General features: G+C 39.5%; 1 non-coding gene across 1 annotated transcript; it reads right to left on the bottom strand.

The window, feature by feature from the left end:
- Positions 1 to 232: 232 nt before the first annotated feature.
- LOC139850763 (small nucleolar RNA R71) lies at positions 233 to 338 on the bottom strand. The gene has a single exon (XR_011760144.1). It is a non-coding gene; the product is annotated as a small nucleolar RNA R71 (small nucleolar RNA).
- Positions 339 to 8,864: the final 8,526 nt, after the last annotated feature.

The following is an 8,864-nucleotide window of genomic DNA, read 5'->3' as shown; positions in this document are numbered from 1 at the left end:
GGATTACCGAATGACGATCCTAATTCTCACCTTGATAAATTTATATCTCTTTCGAACTCCTACAAACAGCCAGGGATAGGACAAGATATAGTTCGGCTATACTTGTTTCCCTATTCTCTCACTCATCATGCTCAAACCTGGTTCGAAGGACTGGAAAAAGATTCCATCACGTTATGGACGGAGATGACTACTAAATTCCTAACCAAATATTTCCCTCCTTCTAAACAAGTCAAGCTTAAGAATGACATCATTAACTTTAAACAAAGTTATGATGAATCTCTTTACACTGCATGGGAGCGATTCAAAACCCTGCTGAAGAAATGCCCTAATCACCAGCTAGAATGGTCAACCCAAATCTGTACCTTCTACAATGGTCTTACGATAAATCATAAGACGACGATCGATGCAGCAGCTCAAGGGAATCTGCTGAACCAAACTGCAGACGAAGCATGGGAATTGTTCGAGAACATGACAATGCATCATCATGACTGGAACAGTGATGAAACAACTTCATCATCTGCCCAACTCTCTGCACTTAACAATCAAACAGAGGCCATCAAATCCCTCACAGATAAGATGGAATCTCTTGCTAAACAACTCGAAGAATAGAAGATGCAGCCGCAGCAGGTCAACCAAGCTCAGGCTTGTGTTAATTGTACCAGCCCGCAACCTACTGAAGAATATCAAGTTGAGTACGAAAACCCTGACGGTTTAGTCTGTTACGTTCAATACCCAGATCGTCCACCAAATCCCGGATTCAATCAACAACCTAGAGTTAATCAGTTTCAACAAAACAGCCAGCCTTTTCGCTATCGCTATCCACCTTATCCATCCCAGCAATCTCAATTGACCTACGATCAACCACTTCCACTCACTGGTCCGCCAGCTGAGGAAAATTTCCCTACCACCCAGATTACAAAAGTAACTAACCCCACTCTCGGAGCTGATGATCAGTTGACTCAGTTCATTCAAGGACAACAACAGCTAAATCAGAGAACTGCAGCCAGGCAAGATCAGACGGAGATACTAATGAGAAATCAATTGGCTCTACTCAAAAGTCTGGAGACGCAGCTCGGACAGTTATCACAACGCCTTGAAACCCGACCGCATGGAAGGTTACCAAGTAATACTATCCAAAATCCCCACATAGAAGAAGCAAAGCAAATGGATTCCGTAATCCCATAGGAAGAACCACGGAGAAGGTCAGCTAGGCTCAAGAACAAATCGACATATACTAAAAAGCTGACACCTGAAACTCCAGTTCGCGTACCCTATCCTGGAAGGCTACAGGAAGAACCATCCAAGCTTGATTCCTTCAAACTTGATGGAAGATTCCTGGACACTATGTCCAAAGTCCCCAACCAGAAGAGATACATCCGAAGGCTTCTCTCTACAAAGGAAAGGATACCAGATTTTAACAAAATTACACTAAGTGAAGAATGCTCTACATTACTCAGGAACTCTCTACCACAGAAACTAAGAGATATGGGCCGATTCGTTTTCCCGTGTTCAATCTACCAATCTGGAACCATTCATGCGCTAGCAGATTTAGGAGCAAGTATCAACCTAATACCCTACTCTCTCTACAAGAGATTAGAGTTAGGAGACTTGTCACCAAGTAAAATGACAATCCAACTTGCCGATCACACATTTCGATATCCTAAGGGCAAAGTTGAAAATGTCTTGGTGAAAGTCGACAAATTCTTGTATCCTACGGATTTCATAGTAATGGATATTAAGGAAGACCTATACACACCAGTAGTGTTAGGAAGACCTTTCAAGAATACGGCTAGGACTGTCAATGATGTGTACAATCAAACCTTGATCTTACGATCACATGGGGAGAGCATTACCTTCAAAATTGACCGACCAACCGATCTTTCTGGACAGGCAGAGATGTTTGCTATTTCCACCAGATGGATCACTTCCGAAGATGAGTCTTCACCACCAGCCAATGATATCGAGATGGGTGTCGAATCAAAGTCTGTAGACGACCCTGAAATGGAAGAAGAGGATCCCAACGAAGAAATAGAGGAAGAAGAGGAATATGAAGAGGAAGAGGAAATGGAAGACGTAAAAGAAACTGTGAAAATACCCACTCTAAGTAGTAAGCGTCATGAAGAATTAATGAGGCTTGAGACGGAAGATCACAGTTCAATCATTCACTTCAAGAAGAAGAACGATAAGGCTGAGGTTAAGGATATAGAAATTGATCCTGTAAGTATCAAAGTGGAGAATCAGAATACCGAAGAAACCCGTTCATCAGACGCATCCTCAGAAGAACAATATACCGATGATGACGAGGAAGAGCAACATGAAGATATTCTGAATAACTCACACTCTCCAACCGAACCAGATCAAGGGGAGTCGGACTCTTCTTCAGATCGAATTCCGGTCATATCTACACACGCAGACATGATAACCTTCATCAATGATACCGATGAATTTGAAGATATTCTCGAAGCCATCCGTAAATCAACAATTGATTTTTCACTACACTTAACAGAAGGAATTATGGCTATCCGAGAAGAACACAACCTCTATCTCCGAAGAAAATACAATGATGTTGAAATCCTAGAAGAACGCATTCAAGACTTTATCAATTCTCTTCACGATCATATCTACCAAAAAGAAAGGCAACGAGAGCACAATTCAGTGGTTTGCACTATTCTTGAGACAAGATTCTGTCGAGATAAGAAGGTCATTTACTCTAAGGTTTATAATGCCTTAGCCGGATCTGCACTTTCATTCTCAGTAAATCAACGAGCACTACTGACTCTCATCCGGAAGCACATGGATCTTTCCACCGGACACCCGACTTATTACTCTGATTTGCAAATGATCGAGAATATTCACAGCTTGTTCGCTCTCCTAAAAGAGATAATTTTGAAAGTACACCAGACAGACTAGTGATTTATGTAACAATTGATCACCATGCTGATCTGATTATCAAAGAGTTACGAGACGCTGTTACGGAGGAAGTAAGGCGAAATAATCCGTTCTCTCATCTTGAACCAGATCGAGTCAACATTGCGACCTATGTTACGAAGCGGATATCATGTATCTTCCACGAATCCACAGATCCTAGTTTCACATTTAAAGCTGGATGTCGGGAGATATACTCAAATACGGTGACATTAATGCTCGGATCAGGATTGCAGTTCACTTCTTTTCAGCTTCGTCTTTTAACAAATCTGTGCAAAGCTACAGACTCTTACTGCGGAGATCACTATTCCAAAGACTTCGAGATTCTAAAGATACAGTTTCTAACATTGTTTGAAGACCTCCGAAATGAGCATCCCATCAGAGAAACAATCACCACCAACAATGCTTCTATGATTGACATTCATGGGTCAACCAGCAGAGCAATGGATCACATTCTCATCGGACTTCAAGACTTATCAAGAGTCGAAACTGTGCACTACTTATCTTTTAGAAGATTTTCAAGAGAAGTACCGGACCTTCTACCACTATTGGTCCGACACTTTCTCAGGATTTACCCGCCAAGACTGACATTCCCTCGAGAAGAACAAGATTACAACCATCAGTGAGGAATGTTTGCTTTTTAAAGCGTCACTACGGTCGAGCTAACGACCTTAAACAAAAGCGCTTCTCGGGAGGCACCCCGTGCAATAAAGTAGAGTAGAAGAATAAAGGATGACAAATTAGCCGATCAATAAAAGATGCAAGGAAGCCAGCCGCATATGCTAGGGGTATTTCTTTCTTTTCGCTACTAGCTCAAGTGTCGAACTATGCCACATCCTAGCTTATCACTAAGTGTGGAATAACAACCCAATTAAAACATTAGACAAATAATCCTAAATCTTCAACTAAAACTCCTAAGTGTGGGATACACTAGGAACATTGAGGACAATGTTCGTCTAAGTGTGGGATGTTGGTATAATATTTTTATGATATATAAAAATAACCCATTACGAAGATTCCAAGTCCTTAAGCCAAATTTCAAAAATTTTTGCGAAAGAAAGCCTTTTAGAAAAAGTATTTTTGAAAACCTAAAACGGTTGCCAATAAAAATAAGGCTTAAGTTGGGTGAAAATGTTGTTAGGTTGAACCAAATCTCTAATAGAGCATTGCATGACTAAGGCATTATCGACCTAAATTGATTATGGTGAGGCACCCCAAATAAGACCAGCATTCATCTTTAATGTTTCACTATTTTTCGTTGAGAGTGCCGATGTCTGTGCTCAGAATCAGAACTTGCTTTAGATCTACATTTCCAAGCAGTGAAATGTGATTCGGTTATAATCAGAAGAGCTAGCTATTTGTCAAAAATAAGTCTTCCGCACCTCCACTACTTCTACTCCACCACCACATCCACATCATCTTTACTATTACTCAAAAAATCCAGAAAATGAGATTCCTTTCGAAAACCCGATGTTATAAACCTCTCAAGTATCATGACAAAGGTCTTGAAAAAGTTTACAGGCAAAAAGTTTCTCGAGATGAAATCTCTATCAAAAAAAAAAAACCAAGTTCTGAAAAGGAGCATAACGTAATAAGAGAAATACCGAAGAAAACTTAACCGAAAATGATTATCAAATGAAGAAAAATTCAAAAGTGCTTCAGCACTCCTATCTACCCGAATAAAAGTCTGTATAAAGACCACATTACCCTTCTATCTCACCCCTCAAAAACAACTTCACTACCACTCCAAAATTCCTTTTCCATCATTGACAAATGACCTAGAAGCTGAGATTACTACCGTTCTCGCGTTAGCAGTAAGGATTTGAGTCTTTATCAAGCCTATGACGATGGGTGCAGCATGACTGGCTACGAGTGATTTCATTTCTTAGATCGCTTGACTGGCTATGAGTGATTTCATTTCTTAGATCTATAGGGAACCCTAAACACTTGTGTGATTTGAGTTACCTGTGAAAGCTAGCCTATGTCATGTAACCTCCTCGCATGCTTGCAAAGATAGTTTCAATCATAACATAGATGACTCACCTTATCTTTTTCTCTTATAATAAAAGCAAACCGCGTAGGCTATTAGAAAAGAAACTCCGAAAAGATTCTTAAGGAAATAAGAGTTTGCTTGAGGACAAGCAAAGTCTAAGTGTGGGATATTTGATATCGGCTAATAAGTCACGTTTTCATCCCGGTATTAAGACCCAAAAATAAGAAAGATTCGAACTTTATCAGCAAATTACCCACTTCGTCGGTTAAAATTGAAGAACAAGTAATTATAAAGACGGTGCAAAATGAATCAAGAGAATCGGAGCTAAAACGAAGATTCTAGAGCGAAAACAGTGAAAGACAAGAAATCAAGTTACGATCCAGGGAATCAGCAAGCCAAACGGCTTGCCAAACGGGTTGCCAAACGGCCTGCCAAACGGTCAGAACAAACGACCTCGTTAAACGGCTTGCCTCAGCAAACGGGCCCTGCAAACGGCTTGCCAAACAGCCTGCCAGCCGTTTGCAGGAAAATTTTGTGCTTATTTAAAGGGTCTTTGTCATTCATTCCAACACAAACTTCAATTCACTTCTTTCTCTCTCTTATAGAATATTAGTCTTACTCTCAAGGCCTTCTACTCCGTACGGGAAACCTAGTACCTGGAGAAGAATGCCGAAGATTGTATTAGGAGCGGTCTGGAGTCTTGAAGTTGTCACTTTTGTATTCAAAACTCATTTAATCTACTGGTACTTCTATCCCTTATCTTTATATAATGTCTTCTATCATTATGTTCTGTGATATTGTTGCCATGATTAGCGAGTAGTTATCTTTAGTATATGCTATGATGTAAGCAGTTATAATGCCGAAATAATGTTATGGTTTATGTATGCTGTTGAAATGCTTTTCGATTATGCTTTAAACTTAATCGCTTTTCCAACTAATAGAACGTAGTTATTGGCTCTATTATTGGGAAGTCGCGAACCCCGATTCAGAGTACACTATCTGTGTCACCCCTTGGTAAGTGAAGTCTATCGGATACAACGTAAGATTGTTTGAGGCACACTGGTTGTAGTATGTCTATCGAGCTTTGGATTCCGACTGAGGACTCTTTCGTAGTGAAACATCTGACTAGATCCTTAGTACATTGTCGGTGCCAGAGCATGCTAGTGTAGTCACAAAGCATATAAACTTCGTACGTGCACATTGAAGCACAGCGGTTATTGTAAAATGTACCTCTGCTAAGTAAGGCCATGGAACCCGATCAGTGTTGATTAGTACACTGCACCATAACGCGGTCTCAAGAATTGCACCCCACTTGAGGGATTCTTAGTTAATTAAGGAACTGTTAGTTTAGACACATAAAGGATTGGACCGTTAGGATAACCGAACGTTTTCATGGAAGTCAGCTTGACTTGGCCATGGTGTTCTTTATGGTTGAACTCTTTTTAAGGGCCTAACTATCTTTTAAAACCAATCATTAACTAAAGCATTGAAACATATCACATCTCTCAGATATGGTAAACCATGTATTCTATTATGCTTAAGAAAGTTTAGACCATTGTGGAATGTTAATACGTCACCCAACCGAGTCGCTCAATTGGATGAGCCGTCTGAACGTGTATGCCTGTAGTCAGACTGCATGGGCATCAGGGGTAAAGGACATTGCTGTCTATTTAGAATCTTCAAGCCTAATGCAGTACCCAGTGACATGTCTAATGACAGGGGCGTTTAGGACCAGTGTAATGCATGCAAGGCCTATGCCTATTCATGAGCCAGCATTCCATAATCTCGGCAGAATAACTGATGAAGTCATAGTATGCACTCACTTTAACCTTATCTGAATTACGAATTTTATCGCATTTACTTTATCTGTCTTATAAATTAGAAAATCCTAAAATTAAGTAACCACTACTCCTTCCTAACTATCTTAGGCTTAAATATAGGTTCGATTCTACTAATATCTCAAAAATACGACTCTAGGTCATACTTCCCTTACTCATACTAAGGAGTAGTACGATTTAGGCCCCACTAGATATAAATTTAAAACAGTACCCCACCTCCTTGGTGGTTGATTCTGGTGCGCTGCGGCCCGATGACACCGCACAAACAAAACCATCCGTTTCGGCCATATCAGGCTCCCTTATGAATATGTTATGCTTCTATTGTGTTAATTATAAATCATATGTATTCTTATATATGCTTTTTCTGCTTGTATTTGTGTTTGTCTTATGCAGAAGAAGAGATGAGGGTTTACAAAATGTTTGAGAAAGCCTGCCTGGATAATGTGATTGTATCTGAACGTGCAAAAACTACTGAAGAACTTGAGGTCGAAAAAGCGAAAGATGCAGAGTTTGAGCAGTTGATCAAAAGCCCGGAACGGAACTCGGAGGGTGAGGGTGGTAGTGCTGCACAACCCTCACCTGAGGTTGAAATTATTGAAGTCACCCCCAACCATCCAGCGCAAAGAGCGCTTCAAAACTCTCCAAACGTGCTGACAAACGCCCAATTATTGAAGCTACTTCTCAACCATAGAAAAGAAGTATGTTTTATACTTATGTATTTCAATAATGCCCATATCCTGTCATTATGCTCATTTGTTTCATTATCCCTTAGGAATGATTCTGCAAGATGAAGAAGATGATGAAACCATGACTGGCGGTAATAATGAAAATAACAATGAAGCTGCGGATGTTGATGATGATGATGATGATGATGATGATGATGCCAATGATGATGATACTGTTGAGACACCACCCTTCTCTACTCCTTTGTTATCTAAGGGTGCTGGACTACACAGTCTTCTTCTTACTCCTAACTGCCATCTGTTGTGCCACTAGCTGGTTTGAATACATTTCTTGCTGATCCTCTCAACAAATCTGATAGCTTTGTTGAATTCTTAAAGGTAAATCTTCTGCTTAAATTATTGAAGTCAGTTACCATTTTTCTAATAGATAATAATGTGCTTATTGTAATTATATGTTTCATATGCAGGCAAACTGTAGTGACCCGTCCTAATCCATCTGGACGAAGTCTTCAACAATTGGTCCCATTGCGAGGTTCTAACCTCAATATGCCATGAATGACTCCATGTAATATGAGCAAATGCACAGCAGAAGATTTCTTTCATACCTGAGAATAAACATGCTTTAAAGTGTCAACCAAAAGGTTGGTGAGTTCATAGGTTTATCATAAAATAATAAAATTCATCATTTTGATAGACCACAAGATTTAAATGCTGCATGGTACAAATGGGCCCGAATCCTACACCCACCTGTAATGTACATGCGATATCTTTTAAACAAAGTACACCTTTCTCGTGTACGCAATCCATTTTTCATAAATCTTAGTAACCGTACACATATCACGTGCACAAAAATAACATACACATAACCTGTGTATAAAATCATTCTCTCGATACATAACATTCACTTTTCATTACTTCCATAGCTTGGCTTGGTAACCGACCTTAACATATAATGCGCATAATAATATCCCCAAAACAGAACATCTCGTCTGTATAATAATCATATAAACTTCGAAGTACTAAATACCACGCCCACTAGCCCTTCCGTCTAGTGAACATTCTGGGTGAGGGTGTTAAACCCGGTAGCTACCTTTAGGATTCGTGTCAATTAGGCGTGCACTAATTATCAAAATTAGTGATGTTCCCTAATTCTAAGGTTACCAAGCAATAATAATCAGGGGAAAAATATTCATATCAATTGTGGCAATTATCACGTCCACATAATTCATTCGAGGAATGTTTTGTTTGTGTCTATCTCGTCAAACATTTATAAAAGCAATTCATGTATTCGCAGTTCAAAATATATTTCAAAAGCATTTAATAAAGCAGTTGTAAAAAAAACAGCGCATGTATTCTCAGTCCCAAAAATGTAAAGAGTAAAAGGGAGCAAATGAACTCACAATTCAATATTTTGTAGTAAAAATA

Source organism: Rutidosis leptorrhynchoides, chromosome 5 (assembly GCF_046630445.1).
Source record: "Rutidosis leptorrhynchoides isolate AG116_Rl617_1_P2 chromosome 5, CSIRO_AGI_Rlap_v1, whole genome shotgun sequence".
In the NCBI taxonomy this organism is placed as follows: domain Eukaryota; kingdom Viridiplantae; phylum Streptophyta; class Magnoliopsida; order Asterales; family Asteraceae; genus Rutidosis; species Rutidosis leptorrhynchoides.
Note: the sequence above shows the minus strand (reverse complement) of the source record. Positions and strands in the feature narration are given on the sequence as shown.